This window comes from Numida meleagris, chromosome 4 (assembly GCF_002078875.1).
Source record: "Numida meleagris isolate 19003 breed g44 Domestic line chromosome 4, NumMel1.0, whole genome shotgun sequence".
Classification (NCBI taxonomy): Eukaryota; Metazoa; Chordata; class Aves; order Galliformes; family Numididae; genus Numida; species Numida meleagris.
Window position 1 is genome coordinate 9,599,957 of NC_034412.1, and position 13,297 is coordinate 9,613,253.

At 47.8% G+C, this 13,297-nt stretch overlaps 1 protein-coding gene across 12 annotated transcripts in view; it reads left to right on the forward strand.

Annotated features, from left to right (window-relative positions):
• Window positions 1-13,297, forward strand: part of LPP (LIM domain containing preferred translocation partner in lipoma) — a 316,729-nt gene that overhangs the window by 935 nt on the left and 302,497 nt on the right. For 2 of the 12 annotated variants that reach the window (XM_021396520.1, XM_021396512.1), the window contains exon 1: window positions 1-20. The exons of 6 other annotated variants lie outside the window; for them this stretch is intronic. The gene's annotated coding sequence lies outside the window, so the exon portion shown is untranslated. Of the gene's footprint in view, window positions 21-350; window positions 448-7,434; window positions 7,576-11,869; window positions 11,907-13,297 lie in introns of those variants that run through there. 4 more of the 12 variants (XM_021396521.1, XM_021396516.1, XM_021396515.1 and 1 more) reach the window with 3 other exon arrangements.

Consider the following 13,297-nt stretch of genomic DNA (forward strand, 5'->3'; position numbering starts at 1 on the left):
GCTGCCTCCTCCCCCCAGAGGTATTGTTGCGAATAATAACTTGACCCCTTCTTCTCTCCCCCCCCCCGATCCCCGCCCGCCGAGGCAGCTGTGCAGCAGCTGGAGCCCCCCCCGGCCGGGGCGGGTTGCTCCGCCGGACGCTGGAGGGGGGGGTCCCACGGTTGGCTCCTCCCCACGCCCGGGGCACCGCGGCCCCCCCGCCCCGCGGCGAGAGCGGCAGCGGCTCCGGGTGGGGCGGGGGTAGGAGCTCCCCCGGCCCCCTCCCAGTGCCCCCTCCCGGGACCAGGCTCGCCCCCCTCCCCCGCCGCCGCCCGCAGGTGCACCTGGTCGGGTTGCGGCCATGCCCCCCCCCCCCGCCCTTCGCCCGGGTGGCGGTAGTCAGTAACAAGTTGAGCAAAGCCCTGGCAGCTTTTTATACACCAGGGGAGGCCCACCCTTCCCCAACAGGTAAGTACTGTAGAAATTTCCCACACCCTTACGTCACCCAAGGGCTTTTTTTTTTTTTTTTTTTCTTCTCTTCTCCTTCCCCCCTCCTCCCCTGTTTCCCTCCCCTTTCAAACAGACAACTTGTATTCCTGCCATTGTGCAGGAGCGCTGAGCAGTCTCCACGCCCTGGGGCTGTGCTTGGGAGAAGGCAGTGCTCCGGAGTAGGAGGTGTTGATGGAGAAAACTGCTGTAATTGCTCTGTACCTCGAGAAGCAGCATAGCCCCACGGGTGCATGGAGAGTTAGTTTCTGCTGCTTTCTTCTCGTGTGGGTTTTTCGGTTTCTACATTCATGTGAATTTCACCCCGTTATTTGGTTCGGGGTTCAGGTTCCTATTTAGTGGCTGTCTCTGACCTCAGCAATTTGGTTACACAAAGTTTTAAGAGTTTATGGGAACCATCATGCCGCCCAATGCATCTTCCTACTCATCCACAGTACTATGCAGAAAGTAGTTGCGATCCATGTGGAATGCATAGTTTCACACGGAAGCTTTAAATTTTGGTGAAACAGTCCAGAATTGAGAAGTTCTTTGCTTCTTGGATCTATTTCCTGTAGAGTTCACGCTTACACCTTCCAGGAATGAATTTTTGGACAAAATCTGAGAAATCTGGGAGTTTTGGGACACCTGGGGTCTGGGTGATATAGCAGGTGTTGGCAACCACACAATTAATTACCCGTATGGGATCCGAGGAATGCAGGGAAATGTCTGGAGCCACAGCACAGGACCCAACATTTCATCTGCCCGTTACTAACACAACTGGGAAACAGCTGCTCCCTGTCCTGCCTCCAGCGATGTGATCTGGGGACAGGAGGGACTTTCTGCTTCTCCATGCAGCAGGTCTGGCCCAGACAAGGCTCAGTAGTGCTCCATGAGATGGGATTTCCCTCAGGTAATGTTTCCATCTGAGGACAAAGATGTGCCATTGAAAACTTTTCTTTACCCATTGTGCTACTCTCTCTCTCCCTGCCCACCCACGACAATTCATCCTGTTGCTCCTGAGTTTAATTAGCTCTGTTATTCCCCTCCTTTGGTTGCTTAGAGTTTTGTTAAGAGGGCTGCTGAGTGGAGCTCAGGAGCAGCTGGAAGCCACCGTAGGCCTTTTGGGCTTCTCTTGGCTGGAGGGAAGTTGTGAGTAGGGTGGTGTGATGGGCCGGTTGGGCCTTGAGCTGATCTCTGTGCACAGAGGGCACTGGAGTGGTTTTTAGGGCTTCCTTCCCAAGAGCCAGGCCTGCCATGTGTGCTATGAGGGCATGCAGACCCTATGTAGGCCGCAGTGACCTCGTAGGCCGCAGGGTGAACTCCTGGGTGGGAAAGGAGGACGTGTCTAGAGAAGTGAAGCTAAAATGGTATCTCATGCTAACTTCTGGAGGTACAGGCCCAACCTGTGGTAAATCCGTGTTGTTACAATCATGTAAAACGAGGGCAAACCAGCAAGAATGGGCCTCTACATTGGTGGGCTAGGGGTGGTTTTCAGGTTAAATATCCCAACAGTCATGGTGGAGGTACAGAAAAGTTCAGGTGCAGTTCTGATGCCTCGTGTCTTGGAACCTTCCAGAGCAAATTGGACATCAAAGGTGCCTTTATTTAACTGTGCTGCATTTCTGAGAGATGATGGGCTGCTCTCTAACTCTGCACCAGTTCCCAATTCTGGTAATTCAAATTTCCAAATGATGTAAGTGCAGATTCAGTTGTACACTGCTTGCCAAAGTGTGTGTTCCCTTAGGATGTAAAGCTCTGAAGCTGGAGCAGTGAGTTTTGCAGTGCACCAAGGCAAAGTGTCAGCTACGCTCTCATTGGAACTGAAATGCTTTTAAATACATAATGGTCATCAGTATATATTTTTAATTAGAAGTTTATAGTACAAATAGTACGGTATGGAGGGCCATGGTCAGAGTGGGGACAACAGTCACTTCATTTTAGTGCCTGACTGTTGCTTTGCTTGTTAATGTAGCTGCTTGGGTTTGACTGTGTAATGTCTGCCTGCAAACCCGGAGCAATTCCCTTCTGCTTTGTTAAGTCTGGTGGAGAGTTCTGGGGTTTTGAAGAAGGATGGCAAAAATGCTGGGGAGCTGTAAAACCTCAGGGAGCTTAGAATCATAGAATAATAAATCATTAAGAGAAAAGACCTCTAAGATCATCTAGTCCTTATGTCCACCTACCACCAGTATTGCCCACTGACTACATCCTGCAGTGCCGCGTCTCCACGGTTCTTGAACATCTCCAGGGACTGTGACTCCACCACCTCCCTGGGCAGCCTGTGCCAGTCTTCACTGCTCTTTCTGAGAAGAATTAATATCCAACCTGAACCTCCCCTGGCACAACTTGGGGTCATTCCCTCCTGTCCTATCAAAAAACTTGATGAGCTCTTTGGGATTGCTCCTACTGAAAGGACACACATTAGAAAGGTGTCACAGAAGTGATAAATGTTGTGGAAGTGGAGTCTGTTCCCTTGTGCCACTGCTTGGGAAATGTTGGATGAAAGTGAGTGATTCAAAGAGAAAAGAAGTAAATGCTTTTCTGTGTAATGTGTAACTCAGTGGTTGAATTTATCATGCAGAATATTGCTGAGGGCAAGAATTGAGCCAAGTCTGGAAAGAAGATAGGACAGTTGTATGACTATCATGTGCTTTGCCAGGTAATAGTGTTGCCTTCTGTATCATAAACATCTAATTGGGAAGAAAATACATTTCACACAGGACTGTGAAACATCTCTTGCTGGCTGTAGCTGGAGAAAAACGGTAGCTTGAATGGATGAGAAATGGTTTGCAATAAGACAGTTTCCATGCATCTGTGGAGCGCATACCCTCAGGGTGCCCACAGCAGTCTCTCCATTCCTTGCTCATCGTGGTTGTGCGAACAATGCGTACTCAGTGGTGTTTCTTTCCTTGTCAGGCATCTGAACGGTAGACCCATGCAGCAGTGCCTTTCTCCTGATAAACCTGCCTGGCCATTGGGCTTTGAGCTAGGTCTCACCCATGGGCTGGTCTTTCACCCTGCAGCCTCTGGCTGCCTGAAGCTCTGGAAAACCCTCAGGTGTGGGGAAGTCCAAACACTCATCCTTGAAGATGCACTGAGAGGTTTTGGAGGTGATGTAGTGATGACAAAGTAATGTGCGTTTCCTTTTGGTGTGTCTGTGTCTCTAAGTCATGTTACTTTTTAGACACAGATGAAGCTCGAGGGAAGAAATATGAATACAAATTCACGTCTATATGATCTACCAGAAGTCTGGGATCCAGCACCTGTGCTTGCTTTATGCATGTGTGAACAAGACAATGAGGCTCTCACCTTTTTTCAGATAATGATTTACCCCCACTAAATCATCATCTCCCTCTGCTCTCACAGCGGGGCGATTCTGCTAAAAGCTAGAGAGCTTACTGGAACTGCAGACACGTTTGAAAAGCAGGCAAGAGTGAGGGAGATGGAAACCATACTTTATCTGAGGATGTGGGTTACCAGAGACACTGATTTGGAAGGCACAATAACTTTAAAGAGTGTGGGTTACCTATAGAAAAATACAGGACTTGAAATAACTTACGAACAGCAGTTCCAGAGGAGGTATTGGAGGGCAGATGTTGCAGTCAACTTTTACATGTGCACCAGGCGTCCCTGAAGGACGGTGCCAGTAAAGTATGAAGAGCTCAGCGTTTTCCTCCTCTTAATGTCAGGAGCGTTTTGTTTTGTAAAACAGAAACAAACATAGAAAAGAAAACAACAAATCAAACCGAAAACCACAGACCAAAAAAAAGCCCACAGAGTTAAAAACCTTTTGACAGCTTGTGCCTGCCCAAGGAATAGGGCTCAGTTGTGTGCAGGGCTCTGCTCAAGCAGGTAGAGTTCAGAATGTTTCTAACCAAACATGAAAAAAAAAACACACTACCCACACTCATTCGTTGTGATTAAGGTTGTTGGTAGAGACACCTTAGTGCAGAGACTGCTTTAATCTCAGAAGAGTTGGTTTCAATCACGTTCTGAGCAAGCACGAGAGCTGGCATGGAAATGATCATTTTAAGTTGCTGTCAGCAAGTCTATCATTTTAGGTTGTCGCTATCTGTTGTTGGAATCTGTGGGTGACAGTGACACACGTGTGAGTCACTCAGAAGTGCTCCTGAACTGTCTCAATGTGCTCAAGAAAGGAAAACAAACATCGGTAGAGTTGTGGGCTGCTGATAACCTTTTCTTAGAGAAAAAATACAAGTTTTGATCATTGCAGTTTCTTAGTGAGGATGCTTATTGGTTCCTTTATAGCATTGTGGGCTACTCATAATACAGATTCCTCAGTAACCCCATAATTACTTTATTTGATCTGAGGGCATGGTGGTGATGGGTTGATGGTTGGACTTGATGATCCTAAAGGTCTTCTCCAGCCTTAATGAGTCTATGAGTTGGGATTCTTGAGGGTCTCTGCTGTTGTTACGCCAGTTGTGATTCGGTGGGAAATGGATGGTGCTCTTTGGGACTTCCAAGTCTGGCTAGTTGGGAGGGATCCCATTTTGCACGTAGGTGGGTTTATGCACTTGAGCATCCTCTGAGTAGGTGCCGTTCAGCACTTGGCTGCCTTCCTCTCCTTGCTGCCGCTGCCCAGCGATGCTTCAAGGCAGGCAAACTTCTGCCAAATCTTGGATGACTGTGCCGCCAGTGGAATAGTTAGTTGAGATTTAATACGGCCATTATCTTAAGGTAATAAAATGTCAACTAACCTGCCATAACTATCTTGTTTAACATCTATTAAAAGCCCCACATACTTCATTGACTGGGTGAAATTTAATAGAAGTTCAGCTAAGCATTTATTGCTTATTTAATTTAAAAATAAGTTGATCTCCACAGTTGGTAACAGGCACTGAGGATTTAATTAACGTTCAGTAAACTACCCTGTTAGCTCTGAATTACACAGTCAGGTCTTGTTTATGCATCCATTTGTAACTCCCCCCCTCCCCTGCTTCAGGCCAGTGGATGTCAGTGTCAGGAGCTGCAGTTCTTCCCTCTTCTCTTTCCTCCTGGGCTCCTGATCTCTGCTCCAGCTGAAGCCTCTGCTGGGGCTGCGCAGTTCAATGGCCAGCACCCTACTGCTGTTTGGCATTCCCTGGCAGCCTGGCCAGTGGGCAAGGCAGGGAGGATGGGGGAGGCTGATAGGTCCTGGCACAGACTTTTGTTAGAGAAGAGGATATTGGGTGGGTACGGGTGCTTTGCATGAGAAGGTAAAAGCGGTCCAGCTGCATGCCTCGGTTAAGCACAGCAGAACAAATCTAAAATACATCCTCTAGGGCTTTTTCAGCAATGAAGCTGGCTGTATGGAACTCAGTTTTCTGAAGAAGTGAAGAGAAAGTTGGTGTGTTTCACAGGTGACTTGCAGCCGGTCCTGCTGCAGTTCCCATGTTGGTGGTGCCCTGACTGCCGTGGTTTTGCATGGCACTGGGTGTGTATTTTCTGTGTGCCATTTGCCCGTACCCTAAGGAGCTCTCTCTGTTTCAGCAGTTTATTACCTCACCTTAACAGACTTGAATTACTCTCCTTAATGAGGCAAGCTTGAATGAAGGCAAGGAGTCTCTCAGAACGCTGCAGCAGGGGCTTGTTGGGAGGATGATTGCATTAGCAGCTATCAGTGGCTGTAGCTCTGGCTGTCTGTCTCCCCTGCCTTACTCTGGTGGCAGCCGTGTTTGTGTTTCAGCTCAGCCCTGAAGGAGATCAACTGGCTTGAAGTGAGCGCGCCTCATAGCTTGAGGTAGACTGATTTGCTTCCTATGGGTTTGGGCAAATTTTGAGAGATACCTCAAGCTATTAATGTGGCCGAGGCAAGCCTTTAATCTGGATTTCAGAAGACAAGCAGATAGCGATTGCAGTAGCCACGTGGCAGTGCTGTAGTTAATTACAAGACAAGCACTGGGTTAAAATAATGGTATTAAAGTTGCGAAGTCCAAGTGCTTCAAAACTACAAAATGCAGGGATGAGAGTTGGTGGTGGAACTTTAATTTGACCCTCCTGTGACTAGGTATTATTATATAGGCACTTAACTGCTAGAGAACCTACTCTTTGAGCTCAGAACGGAAGGTGATACTTAATGAGCAGCTGTTTGGTTTCTTTTCTTTTTTATGCAGTCTACCACATACCATTCAAACTCAAAGATGAATGCAGAATTATTAATTTCCTTTTCTGTGCTTTTCTGGAGTGCTCTTTGCTCTTTCATTGAAGTGCTTTGCATGTTGGGATGACTATTTTTGTGGTGCCCTCTTGAGATGAAGGAAAATTATTCTTGCCATTTTACTGATGGGACACCAAGGCTTGGTGAGGAGTGAAGCTGAGAGTCACATCATCCCTGACACTGAAATGCAGAAGAAAAAAAAGACATTTAGACCAGCTATGCTCACTTTAGTTTGCAGTCATAACTGATAATCAAACAGAGAGAAATAGTTAAAAAAGAAGTTTGTAATTACAGAGTGAATTTAGCATCTTTTCATCCAACTCTGAAGATCACTCTGAACTGTGCATTGCAGTTGGGCTTATCTTTACAGTCTATCTCCCTTGTCTTTTCTGCTTTTACCAGCCTCCTATGCATAACTGTCATCCTTGACTAGGGGACAAGGACTGGGTGTGGGTATTGAAGTGCCTGGCTAAGTATGGAAGCTGGACTTTGCTTCTGGCATTTTGAGTCCAGGGCAGTTTGATGCTGTTGAATCTGAACTGTGATACTGGGAGGTCCAGAAACAGACCATGGGAATGGTGAAGATCCAGGTGTTATCTATGTATAACATATTTCGAGGGGTGGAGTAAGGGTAATGGAGACTTCATATCATCAGCTGTAAATTCTTCAGTGGCTTTTTTTCCTGTGGTCAGTAAGACTGCCACTTTTAGGGTATTTTAAGTTTCCTTTAAGCTGTAGTGGTTCTCCATCACTTCTTGTACAGCGGGCTGTTTTGTTGGAGAAGTGCCTGTTCTTACAATGCTTGTTCTGCTTTCCCTAGCACAGTCCCACTTCGGTGTGTTCACAGGGGATCCTCTCCTTTCTAGAGGTCCTGGGGATATGCAGAACAGCGCTTGGGAAACACAGTGCTGCATCTTTGCCATTTAAGGAAGGCTTGGTGAACCTTCTGCAGAGTAAGTCTGAAATTCAAGTGCATGAGTAATCCAGCTGAATTCTCTGCAGCTACTTGTGTGCCTAAAGATAAGCAAGGGTTTAAGCGTGTTCCTGAACCACAATCCTAATTTGCTTCAAATGCAGACAGATGGGGAAGAAACAATGGGCAAAAGGGTTAATGTTATCTGGAAAGAAGTCTGGCTTCCTTTCTTCTGAAACAATGCTGTGGCATGCAGAATGGCAGTCCCCTCACTGCAATAGACATCCTCATACAGTGCAGATCACGTTGTGAGTGCAGCAGATAAGTTGTAAACCTCTAACAGTGGCATTAGGTGCACCTCTGAGCTTCTGGAGGGATGAGGGAAGCTTTCTTGGCACGTAATGACTCTTTCAGAATAGACAATTGGGAGTGAGGCCAGAGAAGCAGCTGAGTTTAAAACAATACAAATGAGCATGCCTTTCCAAGGCGCTCCACCCACTCAGGTATCTGTAGTGTCTGGGGGAAAGGATGGCAGCTCATGAAGCGCCTCTGCTCCTTGTTTCATTGCTTGGCACAACGTGTTTTACTCTGCTGAGTGGGGGAGTGCTGTGAAATTGGGCTGTGTGTGCATTTGGAGGCTGTGGGGATCAATGGAGAGCTGAAGAAGGGAAGGAGCTGTGAGAGCAGAGCTCGCTTCCTTACTGCACGCAGGGGTCCCTGCAGGGCATCTTTATTTGTGAGTTATTCTGCATGAAATGAGCTTAAGTCTCCTCACTGTACTTATGGCATATGTACATTGGTTTGTGATCCCTGCTCTCCTTCCTTTTTTTTTTTTTTTTTTTAATTTATGAGTGGGTGTGCATTGTCATCTCTCCTTTCCACTGACTTGTATATTGCTTTTCTGCCTTGTACCTCAGATTAAAAAAAGAGGGGATTCATTCTCCAAGGTGTTAATAGTGATTGCCTGCATGGGTCGTGCCCCACCGCGGAGAGTGTCAGGCCACGCATAGGGATGTCATACCCATACCTGCTCTGCTGAGTTCCCTGCATGCAATAGCCCGTGATTCTGGTCTGTGTGCACCCTTTTTTTCCCCTTTTTTTTTTTTGTTTACCTGGGGTGGTGTTTTAGCTCTCGGATCGTGCTGTCACGTCCAAAAAGTTCTCATAAAATTGATCTGCTGGCTCTAGGTTTGTTGTGTTCGGGGCTGCTCCCCATACCTTGAAGGCAGATTGCAGTGAAGCAGGAACAGCCTCATGGGTTTTTTTTCAAGAGCTCTTGGTAAATTTCTCATGTCTTGGATGGTTTGATTCATACCTGGTTAAGGGTGTGCCCTCATTCATGGGTGGAACTGGATGTACAAAGCTGGCTGTGTATTATCAGGAAGTCCCACACTGGATGCATCTGGTCTAATTCCAGCTGTCCTGGTGGAAGTACCTTTTAGGACAGGAATATTTTGTGTGTTTCAGTTGTGCATGTTCTACTGGAGGTGTAACGGGGGTGATTCTAAACACTTTGATCTGCAGAACAAGACAAGGCCTATCCATCTCCTGAATGGCATGAGTAATTCCGGGCATGGTATTGCTATGTTTGCTGACTCCTGCTCACCTTTCTCTTTGTTTTGCTTCCGTGTTCCATGGACACTGTTGTCTTGTGTTGTCCCTATCTCTGACTATGAACTGTAGCCTCTTGGTCGTTACAGTATCCACAGGAAGGCCATGAGCTGGCTGAGCTGTGCACTTGGAAAGTCTCAGGAACCTGAGCAGGGGCTGTGCCTGCAGTGGGGTCTGCAGAGCTCCAGCCCTGCAGCTGAAGATAAGCCAGAGAGTGCTGGGAGAAGGGCAGAGAGTTTGACACAGGGACGGAGTTTGGTTATGGGGGAAGATGAAAAGGATGTCAGAAGTGTGTGTTAGCAGAATGTGACTAAGATGGAGACCTGATAAGTATTGAAATGTATCTGTGGCGGAAAGGAGAGCGGCAGCTTCTGGCAGAGCAGTGCTGTATGTCTAGGACTTGCAGTGTGGTGCAAAGCAATTCTGAGTCATGTAAGTCTAATTCTAAGTCACATAAGCCTCGGGTGGTCATGCTATTGCAGGCAATTGACATGTGTAATTCTTTTCATGAAGTTGCTTGTGTCCATTTAGAACATACTTGGGCTCTTTGCTGTCATCCTGGGGAGCTCGTCTCCTGCAGTGCTCTTTATGGTGGCCCCTGAGCTGTGCACGCTCCTCTGTCTCATTCCTCAGCACTTAGTCACCGGAGGCCTTTGTGGGAGGGAGGGACACCCAAGAGTAATGTGTAACCTGATGCAAAGTCCCCTACCAGCAGGAATTTGGGTGGCTCATCAGCTGCAGCTTGACTTCTTGGAGCCCGCAGGAGACCTGCTGGCTGAGGGTGCTCAAGGCAGCACCTCGTGCCTCCGTCCTCACTTCAGACGGTGAAATCTGGCAGAGCAGATAAGGCCACATGTGCAAATACAGAATGTGGGTTTAGGTCTCGGTCCAGCATTCACATCCATAAATAAGCCAGTTCCTTCCTTATGATAACTTCTGTGTGCATTTCACAAACACAAACCAGCTAATCACAGCAGATGTTTGGCAGCATCCTGAGCTCATGAGGAAGTTAAATAGCGTTGCCCTTTGCTAGAGAGATGCCCAGGATCCAAGCAACACCTGCTAGAGGAGCACGTCTGAGCCGGGGCACGTCCACGGCAGCGTGGGCCCAGCTTTGCATAGCACTGCCTTGGTGACATCGGGCTGTACCAACCACCGCAGAACTCTGCTCAGTTTTTGAGGGTGGACGTGGGATTTAGACCCGGGTGTGCACATACACGCTTGGTTAAAACCCAATTAAAAGGTGGTAGCAGTGGGTTTTGTTTGCTGCCTTGCCTTTTTCCAAAAACTCCCTGCTGCTTTGATTTCCCCCAGTTTTTAAGGGGAATTTGGTTGTTTGGCTAATTGTTTTCAAAGAGAACAAAGCTGTGGCACATCAAAGAAGAGCAGGGAATAACGAAGGCTCTGTAAGTCAGTGTAGCCTCCAAGACCCATGTTCATCTTAATAAAATTCAGCAGCACAAGGGAAAAAGAATCATCCTTGTGGTGTATGGATTATTAGTGCCCCATCTGCAAAGAGCAACTGGACCTAAAGCAAGTTTCCACTGCAACTGGATTTTTTTTGGTGGGTGCTTAGGAAGATGATAAGGATGCTTTAGATGTTTGGCTTTCGTGTTCAAAAAGAGCCAAGGATTGTACTTGTTTCCCCGGGCTTCTATTTTGTGTTGATTTTTGTCCTGATTTTCAGGCAGGGTTGGAAGGCTGCTGAGCGGAGTGCGATGCAGCAATAGGACAGTTCTGGATTACTAACAGATCGTGGACTTTTTGTAGGTGTTTCCTCACTCAGATCTTTGTCGTTCTCTGTTAAATATGAATCACAGCTCAGGATATCAGTGTGTACTTCTGTCTTGCTCAGCCAAAGCCTCCTGAAGTTTCTTCAGGGCAGCCTTTGCTGTTTAGCATCTCATGGAGAAGCCTCCAGTGTGTTCTGGTAGCACAGGGGCTGTGGACTGCTGATCTCCATCATCATTCTGAACCTGCTGCTGGTGCTCCCTGTCTGCCAGGCACATGCATCTGACTCTCCCTGTGTTTTCTGCTGCCACCACTGCCTGGCCTCTTTGTCTGCTTTAGTTTAATTGACTGCGGAGCTTGCAGGAGAAGCTATTCATTCCCTTGGTAACTGTGCTCAACAATCAGGAGTTATTCTTGGGGTGAAGGACCAGTGCAGATTTGTTTTCCTTGGCTGCAGATCCATAACCCCTAATAGTTTCTCACTAATATGAACTGAGATTGACTTGGTTTTCCACTAATTAAAAGCCAAAAGGATATGCAGTCCTCTCTGCAATAATTACCCTCTGTGGGAAATGGAAGGGAGCTCTACTTGCTTTCCACTTGTTTCCAGACCCCTCCATTTCACCATTTTAATCACAGTGGCCGTGGTGCATGGGGAGCTTGTTCCCTTGGCAGAGGGAAGGTTGGGTCTTGCTGTCTGAGCAGCCACAAGAATCCTTTCTCTGCTAAAAGTTGCTTTTGGATGAAAGGATAAATAGGGAAAAAGCATGGAGCTGTTAAAAGTGTTACGAAACTTCATAGCAACTTTTGGGAGGTGTAGCAGAAATGCTCAGTCATGGTCTGAACCAGTGGTTGAGCACCTGGTGGGAAGGCAGGGCCGACCCAGGGGAGCTCAGGTGCAAGCAATGCACCTGAGTGACCGGAAGGGGTGGACCCAGGATCCACCCCTTTCCAGACCTCATTTAAGGGCTGGCAGCAGAGGTGAGGGTATCTTGCTGGAGATCCCTGCCTACCTGAGGCATTCCAAAGGTAAGTAGTTTTTTCTGTGTCCATAGCTGCTGTGTTTGGGCTTGTCTTCATTTGCTGCTGTGAAAGACTTTGCCACCCCACTGTTACCGCTGTACTCTCCATCACATTGTAGCGTTATGGGGGGGATTGGTTTTTCTTGGTGGAAAGCTATTAAAAGCAGGAGAGGTGTGTGTGCACCCCACGTGCTGGAGCGTGTTTAGTCTGTGCTTTTTATGGGTTAGAAAATAAGAAAAGGTTTTGACTACACTCATTACCAGGAACTCTGAATGCAGCAGCTGGAGTTCCTAGATAGTTTGGTTTCTATCAGTAATTGGTTTCAGATACGCATTGCTCTGGGCCTAGTGCTGCAGTGAGAGGTGTCTTCTCCCTGTTCTCTCTGCGTGTGTCACTGATAAGGCTGGGGAGCAGGGCAGGCACAGGGAAGGCAGCCCCTTCTCAGGATTGTGTGAGAGTGTCCCATAGCACCCCAGGGCTCAGTACTGGAAGATGTCTGGTCCTGTGTGATTGGGCTCCAGGCAGTGAAGGCTCCCTGTCCCCACCATGACCTTGTGGTGGGCTTTTGGCCTCTGAGCACCTTAGGGCTGCTATGAGGATGGGCAAAAGTCTCACTGGACCAGGCTTGGAGGCCAGGGCAGGATCAGCTCCACTCGTAGCGCTCCTTGTGAGGATGTCCAGGCAGCAGTCCCCTCCTGTGCTTTGCTGGTCTGGGCACAAAAGTTGGCTGTACTCTGCACTGGGAGCATTCCCAGCATTGCTGTGATTGCAAGGAGCAGCAGAGCTGTTATATCTTCTTGATCTGCTTGTTTCACAAGGCAGCATCTGACTGTGCCCTTAGTAACAGGTTTTTTAATGCAGATCGAGTCCCCTGTTTTAATTGACTAAGCAGAAAGAACTTGAAGAGGGGATGAACCCATGACCTTGAGATAAATAGTTTCTTATTGAGTCCCTGGGCCCCTAAACCGCCCCCTCTTCTGAGAGTGGCGTAGTTTAATCAAAGGTCAGGGGTTTTGTCTTCTTTGAGAGCCTCAGCACAAGGGCCAGGCTTGTGAACTCTTCTCGCTCCTCCGTGACTGCAGTCATTCTTGTCCTGTCAAGTTCCCATTGAGCTTGCTGTGCTTGTTTTCTGTTCCTGGATGACGACTCTGTTGACCTTCTCTGGTCTCTGTGAATGCTGATAAAGGCTGGGGATCGAGTCAGCTGTGTTTCTGGGAGTTGTAACTGGATATATGGTGGCTGTAGGCAAATGGCTTATGTAGGGCTGCTGTGAGTCTCTGCAAAGTGCAGTCTTGCTGGTTTCAGAGGAAACTGTCTTCCCTTGCCAGCTCTTCCCCCGCAGATGTCTCCTGTTTCTGGACCGAAGGCTGTGTGATATCTCTCAGTGCTACATGGTC